This window comes from Ruditapes philippinarum, unplaced genomic scaffold (assembly GCF_026571515.1).
Source record: "Ruditapes philippinarum isolate M1 unplaced genomic scaffold, ASM2657151v2 ctg2625_1_1_1_1, whole genome shotgun sequence".
Lineage (NCBI taxonomy): Eukaryota > Metazoa > Mollusca > Bivalvia > Venerida > Veneridae > Ruditapes > Ruditapes philippinarum.
In genome coordinates this window covers 98,313-115,094 of record NW_026857795.1, presented here as the reverse complement: position 1 = coordinate 115,094, position 16,782 = coordinate 98,313, and the positions used below count along the sequence as shown (strand labels likewise).

Genomic DNA, 16,782 nt, shown 5'->3' with positions numbered 1-16,782 from the left:
TTCATGAATGCATAAATTGTCCCAAAAAAGGCACAAACCCTCAGTAGCTTATGGAGATAACATGCTTACAAGCAAAACTTTACCATTAAATTCTAAGTTTGAAAAAGGGGAGAAAAATCAGCCTAAATGCTCGATAAAATTATGGATCTTGGTCAGTAACCTACATGTACAATTATGACCTAAAATGCATGTGAAGTTTTTAATATTGTAGCAGAGTTATCCAACTTGTCAATCTGATGTACATTGTTACGATAAATAACTATTGTAAGTTTCAATTGAATATCTCAAGCAATAATTGAGATATTTGACTTTAAGATAAACTTAAACCAACGCAGACGCGGACGCTGGGTTACTACAATAGCTCTCATATTTTTCAAATAGTCGAGCTAAAAACTACCAAGTCATGGTTGACACCATATAGTTATTCCATATATAAATATATATGTATATATCAATGGAAAACATTTCAAGATGTTACAATGGATTGTAGTGTATAACAAGAAAATCAGTGTACTTTAACTTTAATCCAATAATCATACAAACATCTGTAAATAACTGGAACAAAAATATTTCTTAAATAAAACCATACAAAACAAGAGGGCCATGATAGCCCTAGATCGCTCACCTGACTTATCAAACTCATCCAAACAATTACCTAGACAAGCATTCTGACCAAGTCTCATGACAGGTGAGTCAAAAATGTGACCACTACAGTGTTAACAAGGATTATCCATATTTGAGCAGTGCGACCTAGTTTTTTACCCAGGTGACACATATTCAAACTTGACCTAGAAATCATCAAAACAAACTGTCAGACAAATTTCCAGGATACTTGGATAAAAACAGTAGCAACTAGAGTGTTAACAAGATTTTTTCTATTTTTAGCTCCGGAGACCTAGTTTCACATGCGATTTCGAACTCATCCAAGCAATTACCTAGACAAGCATCCTGACCAAGTTTGATGATAATTGAGTCGAAAATGTGACCACTAGAATGTTAACAAGGCTTTTCCATATTTGGGCGGTGTGACCTAGTTTTTCATCCAAGATGACCCATGTTGAATCTTGACTTAGAAATCATCAAAACAAACTTTTAGACCAATTAACAGAATATTTGGATCACAACAGTAGCCACTAGAGTGTTAACAAGATTTTTCTATTTTTATCTCCTGTGACCTAGTTTTTCATCCGAGATGTCCCATGTTCGATTTATTCCCTGCAATGACCTAAGCAAGTTTCCTGACCAAGTTTGCTAACAATTGAGTCAAAATTGTGACCACTAGAGTGTTAACAAGGTTTTTCTAAAATTAGCTCCTGTGACCTAGTTTTTCATCCGAGATGACCCATGTCCGAACTCATCCGAGCTATCACCTAGACAAGTATCTTAATCAAGTTTGATGATGATTGATGCAAAAATGTGACCGCTAGAGTGTTAACAAGGTTTTTCTATTTCTACCCCAGGTGACCTACTTTTTCATCCGAGATGACCCATGTTCAAACTCATCCGAGCTATCAACTAGACAGACATCTTGACAAAAGTTTGATGATGACTGATGCAAAAATGTGACTGCTAGAGTGTTAACAAGGTTTTTCTATTTTTAGCTCCGGTGACCTTCTTTTTCATCCGAGATGACCCATGTTTGTACTCATCCGAGCTATCACATAGACAAGCATCTTGACCAAGTTTGATGATGATTGATGCAAAAATGTGACCGCTAGAGTGTTAACAATGTTTTTCTATTTTTAGCTTTGGTGTCCTACTTTTTCATCTGAGATGACCCATGTTCGAACTCATCCAAGATATCAACTAGATAAGCATCCTGACCAAGTTTGATGATGATTGATGCAAAAATGTGACTGCTAGAGTGTTAACAAGGTTTTTCTATTTATAGCTCCGGTGACCTAGTTTTACATCCGAAATGACCCATGTTCGAACTCATCCGAGCTATCAACTAGACAAGCATCTTAATCAAGTTTGATGATGATTGATGCAAAAATGTGACCGCTAGAGTGTTAACAAGGTTTTTCTATTTATACCCCAGGTGACCTAGTTTTTCATCAGAGCTGACCCATGTTCAAACTCATCCAAGCAATTGACTAGACAAGCATTCTGACCAAGTTTGATGATGATTGGTTTAAAAATGTGACCACTAGAGTGTTCACAAGGTGTTTCTATTTGTAGCTCCTGTGACCTACTTTTTCATCAGAGATGACCCTCATTCGAGCTATCACCTAGGCAAACATCCTGACCAAGTTTAATGATGATTGGGTCAAAAATGTGACCTCTACAGTGTTCACAAGGTTTTTCTTTTTTTAGCTCTTGTGACCTAGTCTTTCATCCGAGATGACTCATGTTCGAACTCATCCATGCTTTCAACTAGATAAGCATCCTGACCAAGTTTGATGATGATTGAGGCAAAAATGCGACCGCTAGAGTGTTCACAAGCAATTGTGGACGGACGACGGACATTCACCGATCCTAAAAGCTCACCCTGAGCAAGCTCAGGTGAGCTCAAAACCAAAAACCGATGATGACAGAACGGGTATCACTTTATGCCTATAAAAATTTTTTTGCTCAAGTGATTTTTTTTCGAAGAGCTACATATGAAATTGCTGCCAAATATACATAAGTAAAATCTATTTCAAAGCTGCATGCATTCATATAAATATATTTAAAAAAAATCAAACTTGATTAAATAAAAAAAAGTTCAAGGATAGCCCAAACTTGTTAATTATAAAAGATATACAGTCAAACGTGAATTAAGCGACCGCGCAAGGGAAACACCCAAAACGGTCGCTTAATGAAACGGTCTCTTAAGACAGTCAGCATGATATAAAAGTCAAAATTTATAAATGACATCTTTCTTATGCGGTAGGAATGCTTTTTAACTTCATTTTTATATAAATGTTAAATAATTAGTACGCTCCGATAATCTAAATGGATGCAAATGTAAAAAATAACTTTCTGATATTTATTGACAAAACGGGGTGCAAAACAGTTTTGATCCATTACGTACATGTTTTACATTTTTTTCCAGAATTTGTTAACTTCTCCGTTGTTTTTCCTTGTCTCCAACACGAAAACCCTAATAGTGAAGATGTTTTCTGTTGTGCATTTTTTCATTTGAAATAAACAAACTACATCTAATTGTTACGATAAATTTAACTGCTGATCAAGTTCAAGGGCAATTCAATGCAGTCTAAATGTCAACAAGCCAAGCGTATACACCATCTCAGTAGGGGCGGAGCGTTGCATTGTTTATCCAATATTATTGGATAATAAACGTCACGCGTATACTTACCTTCATTTGCATACGCTAAACCGGTTTGGGAAATAGAGATTTTCACACGTTTTATTTGTTGTGTTTTGATTGTTGACACTTGTCACATTACACGGCGGCGTTCTCTAAAAACACAATTACTTGACAGGTAAAAGTGGTCGTTTAATGAAATTAGCTGACTAATTAGCCGCCGCCGGTAGCGTTGAGCAAAAGTCGCTTAATACATTAAAGATATTATAGAGAAAATGATCGGGGGAATTTACAGTGGTTGCATAAGACAAAAGTCACTTAATACACGTGGTCGCATGAGCAAGTTAGACTGTATATACAGAGTATTATGTTGTAGTAGCTCTCTGAGGCTTTGTATTTTGCTATGAGCAGCGGTGGGAAATTGATATCTTGCGAGACCAAAGGGCGAGCTAGATAACAATTTTCCAACATTGCAAGTAGAAAAATGCATAGCCTCAGAAAGCTTCTACAACATAATTTTCCTTTAATAATATACCTTTTCGTTTGAAGTATAAATGATTTTCATTATACTACACTTATATAAGAAATTTCAGAAAAAGAAATGTAGCTGTCAAGAAATAAATTATGACTGACAGATGAATACGTAATTTGTGCAAAACCAGCCACACCTTTTATTATTTTGGTTGACATTTCCATATACTATGTTATACACAGCTAAGATCAGAACCAACATAAACAAGAACCGGTTGATGCTCCCCGAGAAGGTTCTGGACACTGGAAAGTATAAAAAAAATGAACAAAGGGCAAAAACCCCAAAATTAGGCAAAGCGGAGTTATGTTTTTTTTTTGCACTGCACTTCTATTCAATTAGATCTTTCTATCTATAAAGTTGCCTGATGATATCAGAGTTATGTCCAAGGTAAAATTCAAAGTGTAAAAATGAAATTAGGGTAATAACTCCAAAATTAGACCAGGCTTTATTTAGGTTCTTTAAGCATTGCAGTTCTATCCAATTATATCTAGCTACCTACAAAGTTTCATGTTGATATCTCTAATAGTTTTAAAGTTATGTCTCGGACAAAAGTCAAAAAGTAAAAATAAACAAAGGGCAATTACTTCAAAATAAGGCAAGGCAGAGTAATGTTTCTTAAGCACTGCTTAGAGTAATGTCCTGGACAGAGTTCAAAGTGTCAAAATGATCAAAGGGCAATAACTCCAAAAGTAGGCAAGACAGTGTTACAGTTCTTGTGCACTGCAAACTTCCTCAACGATATCTATCTACCTACAAAGTTTCATGTTGATATCTCTTTTACATTGAGAGTTATGTCTCGGACAAAGTTCAAAGTGTAAAAATAAACAAAGGGGGATAATTCAAAAATTAGGCAAGGGAGAGTTAAGGTTCTTGTTCACTGCTTACCAACTCAATGAAATCTATCTACCTACAAAGTTTCATGTTGATACCTCTTATAGTTTTAGAGACAAAGTTCAAAGTGTAAAATAAAGAAAGGGGGATAATTCAAAAATTAGGCAAGGCAGAGTTACGGTTCTTGTGCACTGCATACCAAGTCAATGAGATCTATCTACCTACAAAGTTTCATGTTGATACCTCTTATAGTTTTAGAGTTATGTCCCGGACAAATTTCAAAGTGTAAAATAAACAAAGGTGGATTATTCAAAAATTAGGCAAGGCAGAGTTACGGTTCTTGTACACTGCACACCAACTCAATGAGATCTATCTACCTACAAAGTTTCATGTTGATACCTCTTATACTTTTAGAGTTATGTCCTGGACAAAGTTCTAAGTGTAAAATAAACAAAGGGGAATAATTCAAAAATTAAGCAAGGCAGAGTTACAGTCTTGTGCACTGCACACTTACTCAATTAGATCTATCTACCTACAAAGTTTCATGTTGATACCTCTTATAGTTTTAGAGTTATGTCCCGGACAAAGTTCAAAGTGTAAAAATAAACAAAGGGGAATAATTCAAAAATTAGGCAAGGCAGAGTTACGGTTCTTGTGCACTGCACACCTACTCAATGAGATCTATCTACCTTACCTACAAAGTTTCATGTTGATACCTCTTGTTGTTTCAAAGTTAAGTCCCGGACAAGAAAAGGGGATGAAATTTTTCGGGGAGCATAAAAATTGTCCAGGCATTTCATATAGGGTACTGTTTTGTCTCTAACATAATACAGAATTTTCTAACCGTTGAAAACTATTTGCGCTTCAAGATAATCCTGTGTTTTAGGAAGAAAATTTATAGGTATATAATAAATGCTGTCATTGACATTTCTTATGCTTATATTTATTATATGTATTTCTTGCAATCCTATTTATAGCTACAAATTCTATGAATTAAAATAGAAAATGAAGGTAGCATGCAGACGGTTTTGATATTGTGTGATAAAAATTTAAAGATCATTGGAAATCATCCCAGTAACCGAATAGTCAATACTCTAAATGACCGAGTACTCGAGTATTGATTTTAGTAATTGTTGCCATCCCTAAAAAATAAAGTACTTGACAAGATCAACTAACATCTAAATAAAAAACTTTGAAAACAGAATTAATTATTTTGAAAAATTCACTCTGAGCTGTATTATTTAAAATGGGTGTTCAAACACATTGAAAACATTGATAATTCATTTCATGTTCTTGGTGATGAAGTGGTGCCTCAATATAGTTATCACTGCAATCTATCTTCCCTCATAACTCCTACTATTACTGTATCTGTCAAACAAGCATCTCTGTTTTCTGAAATAGAGTTTCAAAAAGTTTATTGCTGACCGAGATATTCCATACTTGTATGTTAACTTTTTTTCAGCATCTTTCTGTTAGAATTACTCTGATTTATAAAGGTATAAAACCAAAAAATGCGCGACCAATGCCAGAGCTCAACCCCTCTGATCAGATTTCACAAACGAGCATCTGAGTAGAACCACCCCCTTTTTTTAAAGCTAGCTGGATTGCTTTCTCACATTAAAGAATCCATATTAAATATAATAGAACATTGATAATTGCTACACAGTCTCTTTGTAAACATAAAATTAGCATGTTTTATTTTTACATAAAGTAGCTATGTAATGTAAAAACACCACATGCTATAGTTGGTCACAATATAAATATATAGTGTTGTTAGGAAACTGACAGTTTTTTTAAGAAGGACCAAATTTTTGTTTGTCTCGTAAGAAGGAACATGGCTTCCAATGCATAGTTAATTCATTCAAATTAGACATATTCAAAAAGAATTGCATAGAATTCAAAACATTTTCATGATTAAAATATTTTACTGATGAGCATAGTATATCTTTAAAGGTAAGTGGTTTAGGTGCATTTCTTTGACTATGGTCACCCCAATTAAATCTATTTATTTGCTTAGTAACACAACTTTTTAAAGTCATATAAATTTGTAAATGTGAGTGATTCTGATAATCTATATACAGCTAAGTCAAGATGAGATGATAAGGTTTTACTGACTGCTTACTACATGAAGTCACTATTTCAATGTCAAATGCCTTGAGGTGAAAGGAATGAAAACTTGAATTTCAAAATACAATTTAAGTGAATTACATGTCACAAATGAGCCGTGTCATGACAAAACCAACATAATGGGTTTGCGACCAGCATGGATCCAGACCAGGTTAGTCTGATCAGGATCCATGCTGTTCAGCCTGTTCGCTTACAAACCTTATTACAAGTAGAGAAACTGATAGCGAACAGTATGGATCCTGATCAGACTGGGCGGATGCCCATTATGTTGGTTTTGTCATGACACGGCTAAAATGTTTTTGCTATCGACTTTTGTTCCTAAATTAACAACAGAATGCATAATGAAAAGATATTGAAATAATTAATATACAATTGGCTCTTAGTGCCAAGCTTACAGATTTTAAATAAACCTTGAGCCCTGTGTTGGCCTTTAAACATGTCAAACATTTAGAAAGTATTTATTAAGGAAAAGTGTGTACAAATAATCATGTACCTCTTCATTATATGCCCATGACATTGAAAAAACATTGTGTCATCTGTTTACTTCAAGGTTAGTCACATTGACAGTATCACATTTTAGACTTTATCTCTCTTGATTCCATTCATAAAAAGCATTCTCAAAATGGGTCCTCTTATTTTCACATTCATCAATCTGACAAAAACCTCCTGGAAAAGAAGTTAGAAACATATGCCACTAATTATGTCAGTTAATGTTAAATAAATACTTTGAGAAACTATTTGGTCAAAATTGTAAATGTACAAAGATTTTCAAACCAAATATATATATAACAATGAACATTTCCTTTTTAACTTTCTAACATATATAATGTATGGTCTTACTTGAAGAAAATGTTTGCCCGTGTGACCGAAAAGGGATTAAGGACCATTACTATTGTTTTTCCTTTTGTTTATTAAAGGGCCATGGCCCCATATTCTATTGTTATGGAATGAATTCTATTGTTCTCTTTTGTTATGCTACAGTAAGATGGATATATATATCAAAGTCAGAAAAAAGCTAACATGTTTTTACCTTAATGGCCTGTATAATTATGTTTCACAGCTTCTCAGCAAACAACCAACTGAGCCACAATTGAAATCTAACAAACAAGCCTTTATTCACAAACCTGAAATAAAAACTTTTCCTAATCAATACAATAGTTCTTTTAATTACATATTTCATTGAAACATTAAGAAATATTGATAAAGTAAAATGCTCATTTTCATTTCCTGTATTTTCAATGTAATTATTCATTTTTCATTGCGTATTTTCACAAGTGTCTCCTAAATTTAGCCTATACACAATAGACTGTAAAGAATAATAGGGCAATTTCTTTATAATTTCAAGTATTTATAGTCGAAACAGTCCTTTTTAAAGGCATATATATGGGTAAGTTGAATGTTGCATGTCCAGATATGATTGACTAACAATTGTAAAAGTGAGTAATAATTGTCGGAATCATAGCTCAATCGGTAGAGAACATAGCTCAAGGTTACCAGATTTCAAAAAAAAAATTATTAATTTTGTTCTGACATGTCAGGAACAACTTAGACATGTCAGGAACAACTTGAAATTTAAATGTGTTTTTCGTTTGATTGATTTTTGTTACCTATCTTACTTTTTCATTGAAGTTACTGTAATCTTTACCTTCTTAAAAATTATGCCCAAATCTCATTTCTTTCTCTTTTTTTTTAAACTTCTTTTCATGAATTTAATATGAATATTTTCAACAGATTTTAAAATAATCAAAATACAACACTGTTAAGCATATATAACTGTTGTCAGGATTAAGTTTTGTTTCATCAAAAAAAAACTTGAATAGAAAATAGAACAGTTTCCACCTGTAGTTTGGAACCCACTAACTGAATTCACTTTTATATCAATATTATGCAGTCTTAAACTTATTTCACTAGTAAGTCAAATGATTTATTATCTCAAACAATGTAATTACATGTAGTATAAGTTTTATGGAAATAATGTGGTTAATCACTTGCAGTTAATCAAGGCTCGACAAATCCACTTGTCCGCTCATAAATGATAAATACGAGTAAAAATGACTCTAGACAAGTTAATCTCCCAAAAATGCCCATCCTGCAGGACATGTGAAATTTCTAGCATAAATTAATCAAATTTCAATTCAATTCTTTTGAAACCATTTTTCAAGTTTTACTAGTAAGACAGATCACAAAATAATTCCCGTGTGTTTGATGGGCAAAACTGATGTTGATTTGTTGAATGCAACGCTTAATTCTGTCTGATTCTATTTTGTAAAAACTTACTAAAAGCCCGTGCGGCGATTCCAGTATGTTCCACAAAATTTTTTTAAAATGTCACAATGCAATATTTGGCAAATGTTTAGCCAGAAAGAAGTTAGTTAAACAGTGCCTTCAAAAAAGAAAAATTGTCTTCAAAAAAGAAAAATGAGTCAGAACATGTAGGAAATTTATATTTTTTAAGCATTGTTGTTGTTGTTGTTTTTCGTTTTTCAATTCCTGATATATTATTTGTAGTATTTGTAACTATTATCTATTCTATTTGTAATAGAACAGCATTTTTCCCTTATAAAACTATTTACGTTCCCAATAAAAAAAGACAGCAAATTTTCAAATGTTTTATTTTTAGACTCCCAAAATTACTGTCAAAATTCCCATCCAAAATTGGCATATATAAAATGGATGATTTCATATTGATAAGTGATATGTGATAAAAACCAAGTACAACTACATCTGACAGAGCAATATTTGTACCTAGTTCATTTTAATATACTTCCGAACATTATTTATGTACATGTACTCATTTTTTTCACTCCAATAGGAAATCAATATATTATGCATGGTTTAACTTTAAATGTGTATAAATATTATGCATAATTCTCATGTCTCCCTGGATAAAATTCAAAATTAACCATGTGGCATGAATACCTGTCAGTTATGTAGTATCAATTTGAGTCAAAACGCATTTTTCCAAAAAAAAATTGTACTTAGTTAGCGTATAGATAATAGTTATGCAGAACTAAGCAAATGTCAGGGTTTTTCGATGCTAATCCCCAGTGTAAATATAATTATAACCTTACTCAAATTTCTTAAAATGAGGGGTGAAGTGTCTGCAAAAAAGGGCCTAGGGTGAAGTGTCTGGGGGTGAAGTGTCTGTAAGCCGAGGTGATGGACAAGGCAAGACATGTCGATTTTTTGTAGCTTATTATGAATTTGCAGTACAATGAGAGACTGGCACTACTTGTATATTTTTTATTTAAAAAAGCTGTAACGTAAGCATCAACAATATGTATACGCTAGATGTAAATAACTCACCTCCAAAAAATATATAAAAAAATGGGTCAAAAATGTCTGGGTAGGAAATGGTTTGAGGGAGGGCTTTCAAGGGAAGGAACTGCTAAACTTAAAATTTGATTATAAGGTCAATTCAGTACAAAAAAGCTTTACCCGATAATGGCCGATTGTGAAGAAAATTTGTAAAAAATACAGCTTTTAATTGCAACTTAAATATCAACGTTATGAAATATAAACAATGAACATCACTCATCTTGAATAACGTTGTATTTCATATCCGGTATTAAGTCAAACTCTTGTATTTTTTGTAAGCAACCAGAATCGCCAACGATTTCGCCACTGATAAATGGATAAATGCAAAACAAGCAAAGTTATTCAACAGTTAGGTAAATGGGAGATAAGGTTTTTGTAATATAAAACTTACAACTCGTTTTAACACGTGGAACTTCTATATAAACTTCTCAATCTTTCACGGATGAACTTGTAAACAATGGCGATTGCGGTAAAATGACGTTAGGGCGAAAATAGTTCGTATTCATACGCATGCATGCATTGTTTTTCTTAAATTTACACTTATGAAGCATTAGGCCCTATAAGCTTTAAAGTTAGCTGATCTGAAATCCGTATTCCATTACTTGCTAAATTTTTGAGTTCTATGACACTTAATTAACTTGTGACTACATGTAATTTGTACTATATTTATGCAAGTACTTTGGCTATGATCGACCGCTGGCGTAGTAATATTAAAATCGCGTAAAGCAAAAATATACATACAATTTTAAAAGACGATTGCTAAATTTAGTACAAAATTGGCCAGTCAATTTTAAAATAGATAGGGAACTATGATTTTGGAGTTACTGCGAAGTTTTGGAACTATTTTGCTTAGCGTAGGTAGCTGACTATTTGTGTTCATATCATAGTAAATCTGAATTTGTCGTTATTACATTGGGGGCGCATTGCGCATGCGCCCCCAAAAACCACGTACTGTTTTGTTATTGATTACTTTGCAAGGCCTGAAAGTCGAAACAATTATTTTGGTTGTTGAGTACAATGGGGGAACAGGTACTAAAATGCGTGGTTTTCAGAAAATGAAACGCATTTGAGCAAAATTCGCAATGACATCTTGTGCATTTGCATAACGAAGTAGTTTTAAAAAAAAAACGAGTACAATGGTGGAATCATATTTAATGAGTACAAAGGTGGAACAATTTTATTGCCTGCCCAATTTCGTACATTTTTTTCATTTAATAATTATCACTTCCTGTCCTTGAAGTCATACAAATATAATGCAGTAATAAGTGAAAAGTAATAAGTAACGAATTGAATGAATTTTGGTTACTTCTTATACATTTTCATCTTAATAGTAATCTGCTTTGATAACACACGTGTACATCAGCTTACAAGTATTTATAATAATTATAAAAAGTACAAAAATGTACGACCAGTGCAATGCAGTGTATAACTGAACTTATTATAAAAATAGTACGCAGTTTGTTTCACAAAAAACTTTGAATAATATAACAGTTAACAATCATTAGCTAACAACGTTTATGTATCAATATAAGACGTTTATTTCAAATTTGTGAAAACTAACATAAATTTCAATTTTTCTCGTTCAATTGTCATGATTATGTAATTTATAACCAGGAAGATTTCTGCTGCCTTAATCCCATTACTAGGATGGAGCACATTAATCTAAGATTCTGTTATAAATATCATTTCTTCTGGGACATAGTTTACAGTTACGTGTTAATTAACCGATGTCTCTGGTATAAAGCGAGAGGCTGGCAGAAAGTCTGAAATTGTTCCAATAAAGTGATACGATAGCATTGTTAAAGCTTTAACTAAACTAAAAGTTTATTCTAGGATATTTCAAATTTGAAAAAACAGTTAAACACCTAAACAAGCAAAGGAAAGTTAATGATATTTGTATCGCTTAATAGCAAAAGGTAAATATTTTATTTAATTTTAAAATTTACTATTCATTTAACAATTTGTAGCCTTTAAATATACGTTCTGGAACGTAACAAACATGTTTTCTAGCCAAGCAGGCGTGATTCGACCTTTTTGCAATTAAATGTGTATAACCATTTCTAGAAAATTAAACAATAATTGCTGACTAAATTGTCTGTTTTATCATATACTAAATCATGTGCATCGTTGATTACCCACGGCTGATTATTCCAAGACGTGGGTTAAATGAATCTATTTGTGTCGAAATACAGCAACAGGTGTGTTAAATATCGACCATTGAAATCGTGTTTAACTAAATTATATTTTTCAATTTACTACGAAGAAAGATAAAACTATCGGGAACATTTCTTTATTTTTTGCTGTAAAATTGTTCAAATTTTTAACATTGAACTTTTCAAAGCTGAATTTAATTGGATGCCGCAATTATGTAGGTAATAATAAACGTCGTATAGAACACGCATTTTGATTGCATCATGAACTCGTGAGACAACCAATAAATCGACTGAATATCGCCAGGTTTGACATACGGGATCCCGGGATTCTGAGGATCCCAAAATGTCGGGAGGAACCTCTGTGATTCCTAGCTGGGGATTCCGTTGGGATCCCTGAAAAATTACTGTGTAAATTGTTGAAATTTTCTGAATTAATAATATTAAATCACAATTATTCAAGAAAATGGTTAATAAAGACTGGCACAACTTGAAGGTTCAATAAAGAAAAGAAAAACCCCGCCGGAAGAATCAACGCTCTTGAATTATGAGCGCTAGTATTTCTTTGTAGTGACTGCTATCAACTCATTCGTGATATATAATGATATTAACATGTGTCTTAAGAAACATTTTGAATTATTTTATATCATGCTTTGACTTCATAATAAGAAATTGTGAAAATTCAAAAAGGAAATGTTATTATCGTATAATTATTACACAAGCGGTGTGTACTTCAAATATGTGCTGACCAGCATTGCCGGCAGTAGCTACCAAGTTATCCGGTGTTTGTTGGTTTTTTGGTGCCAAATTCGGCACTTGTGATCATTGTAAATTTTTGTCAAAAATTGTGAAAAAAAAAGATTACTGGTGTATTTTCTTCTCCCTACAGCAGAAGAATAATTAATAAACAGAATAAAGATAATCCATATTTTTAAGATTTAAAATCCTTTTTGAAACTTTCAGCCTTCGATGCTAAAAAATATTGTCTACATTAAGTCTAAAGTGTTTTAAGGTCAATCTAGGTCACGCATAATTTGCCATCAAAAATATTAAAATCCTTAGGTGAAACATACACCAAATGACGTATATTTCATCTGACAGTTCTTTGAGCCAATCATTGTTCTAAACTACATGACTACTGCATGTGGTGGGCGCCTTTGATATGACAGATGTCAAAACTTAAAACAAATTTGAATATACACAGAGAGGAAAGGAATCGGACATTAAGAAAACAACGAATAAGAATCGTTTAGTTCAAACATAATTTATTTAAATCCGAATGTATATGACGCTATAAGCTTATGTACACGCTCTTGAATCTGTTTCTTGAATCAACCAGCACTGAGAAATGGGTGTAAATTTTCTTACAAAGTTTTTGTTTCTGAGTTTGAACCCACGCTGCATACGATCTTTAAATTATTCGTCCGACGCGTAAAGCGCTCGGCTGTTCCGCAATTAATGACATACGTTTAGATTGTGATATTGAGAAAATTCATATAGTAAACATTCTATGGTAAAATGTTCACTGGTAGTTCAAATCAAACATCATAAGAAAACTAACAAGTTAAACATAAACACAATATTTGTTGACAATATTTTTATTACTATTTCTGAGATATCGCATCTAAGAAATGAATTTGTGCTTGAGAAGATCACTTTTGCACCAGGTAACTTTCAAACAAAATTCCGCATGTTTGTTCTACTGTTAGTTCCAAAACATTGACTACAAAACACAAGAGTTATATTACCTTCTTAAAGATTATTGAGTGCATCAATCTAAAGAAACATGTAATATTCATGCGTGTTAATCATTAATCGTGACAATTACCAAGACAAAATGCACCAGACTTGTTTTGTAACACATTTATAATGTCATGTTACAACTAAATTTGTTTTACACGCATAAAATTTATAAAGACAAGAGAAAATTTGTGTTGACGTGTGTGCTTTTTGTCATTATTTGATATTACTGTTTAAATTATGTTAAAAACAAAATATTAATATTTAAATAGCAAAAGTTCCTTTACAGAAACTTTTATCATATTCTTTATTAGATCATCCTAAGATAATATACCTAAGATAATATAAAAGAAACCATGTGATTTTATCATACCAATACATTCATTAATTAATTTAAACTCGCTGTGAGTGCTTTTGCATTTTATAAGGGTGAATTAGACGGTTCTTTATAATTTGCTCTAATATATATTACATAGTCTTTGATTTTTTTATTTAGCCTTGTTCATTATGTTATGTTTAAATGAATCATATATTTGTTATTGTTGCTATAATAAAAAGTTCAAGATAAAAAAATACACAAATGTAATCAATTTCGGTTTTACTTTAAAAATAAAGCAACGCCTATAATATTAACAGTGATGTTTTTTTTGTTTTTTGCATTTATTTTTTATAATTCTTTTTGAACTGGTTTAACTGTTTACTTTTATGTTATTTATTTTTGCGTTCGCTCTCTTGCGAGCTGAGCACAATCAGTCCATATTGACATTTACAATAACATCAATCACAGAACCATTGTGATCCGTACATTTACCTTTTATCTAATTGTGTACGAGAATCATATAATATAACAAAAAAAGCTACCAGATAAGATAACTTATAATAAACTGAAATTTCAATGATTGTATATTTTAACAACTGTTTTTTCTTTTCTTAACAAATGAATACCGAAATATCGTTTAAACTGCCATATATTGTATGAAAGCAGCATTATGGCTGACTGAATTATACAGGAAACACAACCCCGCTGTAAGTATTGGTTTGTCCATTGATCAAAGTAAATGAAAGAGAAATACGATTGACATTGGACAGTAATATTTCTTCGGACTGACGTCTTATCAAAAGTTTCTTCCTTTGAAAGAACCATAATGGATAAAAGTATCATCTTTTAACATACGCACTGATTACAGAAAATTCAAGTTGGCATTACGTGTTGTAGCATTTTAATTTAAGAAATAGTATATCCCAAACTGTGATTTTATTGCTCAATAACATCACTGTTTGGAGTTCGGATACGGGGAATTATATCACGAGGGCGTAGCCCGAGTGATATAATGATGCGAATCCGAACGACAATAAAATCACTGATTTGGATATATTATTTCGATTCTAACACGACATCAACAAATAAATGCTGCCGTACATGATAATTAGCTAAATTACGCCTGATTTGTTTCCGTACTTATTGTCAGCGCGTCACATTTTTAGTGGTTACGTCACGTGTATAATGATTACGTCACATCTCTAAATATAGAACGTCAAACAGTGATTTTATAGCATTATAACACACACTTTCGGTTCTTCTATGTTCAATAGGGAAAAATGCGGGTCGTGTTAGAATTATTAATAATTCTATGTTTTGACAAGTTTTCCTTCGCACAATGCCTGATTGCTGTCGCCTTTTTTTATTCTAGACTCTTACATTTTTTCTGATCTGTAATATGATGAAAAATATATACATTGCATAATTCATATTTTATTTTGTTATACAGATATATACTAAATACATTTATAGTCTTTACTTTGTGATTGCTGATAGTAATGGTTAGCCAGACTAATTGACGCTGTTGTTTAAAAATGCAAACAATGTACATTTACTTAATATCATAAATGATTAGTGTACAAAAATGTTTTTATCTATAGTATAATTCATTATCGTATTTCCTGACACAACATTAAATGCGCTGCAAATTGTAATTTGACTGTATAAGATATTCTTAAATATTCAGTCGAGAAAAAGATAAATGCATTGTTTAATGGACAACATGCATCGTATATGACTAGAGTCTTCATTGAAATATTACTGTAAGAATAACGTGACAATACTCAATGGTCCAAGATCTGGTTGCGTTTGTGTCACCAAATAAGTAAACGTCTTTTCTTATTACCAACCTAAGCAACACAGTATAATATCAGTTAATTGTCCATTGCACTGCGCTATGAAATACTCTAATGTAACCTAAACACTTTACAATCCAACGATTTATTGAAATTTCGGAAATTTCGCGATACTCTTCCTTTATTCATAATATGAGATATTCACAGTTTTTATTGTAGAACTGTAGCCTACATTACTAAATAATTCAGCAGTAAGCACATATGCAGTCACTTAATTGAAACATATGAATTGATTTATTATCCTAAGTAAGCAGTAATTTACGGTAGATATACCCCATTTTTCTTTATCGATCGGATGATTTTAGAGCTTTTTTGTAACTATTTAACTATTGACCTCAGTACCAATTTAGAAATGTTTCTTCGTCTGCAACGATACAATAAGTTGTCTTTAATTCTCTATTGCGACTGCCTGAAACACGTGCTTGTTTGTTTTTTTAAATGGTTTATTTAGTATGAAATATTATGCTTTATTTCAAGATATATATACAGAGTTTGTATAAAATAACTTTAATGTATTTAATCATTACTTGCCAACAGAAGGAACAAATAAAAGACTTTGAAAGACCTTTGAATCCTTACTGAAAATCAAAATCTATAACTTGATGTTATTTTGAATAGTTTTGTCTTCTAATTATCACGAAATGTTAAATTCGTGTTGT

At 32.2% G+C, this 16,782-nt stretch overlaps 1 long non-coding RNA gene across 1 annotated transcript; it reads right to left on the bottom strand.

Annotated features, from left to right (window-relative positions):
- Nucleotides 1-5,834: 5,834 nt before the first annotated feature.
- On the bottom strand, nucleotides 5,835-10,568 carry LOC132751081 (uncharacterized). The gene is made up of 4 exons (XR_009628641.1): nucleotides 10,450-10,568; nucleotides 7,771-7,864; nucleotides 7,234-7,406; nucleotides 5,835-6,005 (listed from the first exon to the last, which is right to left on the bottom strand). It is a non-coding gene; the product is annotated as an uncharacterized LOC132751081 (long non-coding RNA).
- Nucleotides 10,569-16,782: the final 6,214 nt, after the last annotated feature.